Below are 1,205 nucleotides of genomic sequence, written 5' to 3'. Positions count from 1 at the left end.
ATGCATCCAAGTGAAGGACCACTGCTAGGGCTCTTGTGTAAAATAACTGAGCTCACATTTAAAAACGTGCACTGGGAACTATGCAACAACTTCCAGACAACTTTCACAGAATGGTGTGGCTATGTTTGAGCAAGCATTTCAAGCCATAATGGAATGCAGAAGAACAAGGGAGGTGACTTGTGTCACTCTGTCACAACAAGCAGTGTCCCCAAATATGTCTACAAAGCAACAACAGCACTTGCACAACCACGATTACAAAGCTATGAATGCAGCTTCTGAGAGATGAACCGAACTCTCAGACCCTCCACATGTCCCTATTTTCTAGGGACATCCCTGATTTAGAGAAACTGTCCCAGTTTCTGATTTAATCCCAAAATGTCCCACTTTTCCTTAAGATATCCCTATTTTCACTAAAGAAATGTTGGAGGGTATGGAGTTATCCGACCCCCCGAGCCGTCTGAAGACAATCCTGTATAGGGAAGTTTTATTATGTTTTTATATATGTTGGAAACTGCCCAGAGTGGGTGGGCCAACCCAGTAAAATGTGTGGAGTAAAAATAGTAAAATTATCATTATGGAATGGGACGTCCCTATTTTCATCAGATAAATGTTGGAGGGTATGCACTCTTTCAGGTACAAAACTGCTCACCTTTGGAATACAAAGTCCTGAACATTTTAGGTTCTGGGTACCTTATATCCCAGCAGGTGACGGAGGGGGGGAGAGGAGAGAGAGAGAGAGAGAGAGAGAGAGAGAGAGAGAGAGATTGTGTGAAAAGGCCTCTATCTACAGTAATGCTGACTGAATTGAGCAAAAGTAAATAACAAGAAGGTGCCTGTTGCTCCTAAGAAAACCCCACACTTCTCTCAGGCAGCTGCTGTTTGACTGCCAAGTGGAAAATAAAAGCCACTCTCCTCCTCCGGACATCTTAAGAACTCGAGCAGCCTGCTGATGTACAAGGGGCCCTCCGTTCCTACTTCATGATATAAGTTATGTGTGCTCACTTCAGCCGGGTGTAAGCAAGGAGCAAAGCACATGTTGCATCCGTTCAGTTTTGTGTGGGTAAGGGGAGGCGTCTGAAGGGGAAATTGTGCAGCTGGAAAATCTGCATTAAAAAAATCCCAGTGCATTGTAAACCTGCGGAAGGTGTGGGCATGGCCTGTGAGTGCCACCATCAGAACCCACAAAGCTGCCCTGTACTAAATCA

This window comes from Podarcis vaucheri (genome assembly GCF_965113315.1).
Source record: "Podarcis vaucheri genome assembly, chromosome: 11".
NCBI classification, from domain to species: Eukaryota; Metazoa; Chordata; class Lepidosauria; order Squamata; family Lacertidae; genus Podarcis; species Podarcis vaucheri.
The sequence above is the reverse complement of the archived record's forward strand: the minus strand, read 5'-3'. Positions refer to the sequence as shown.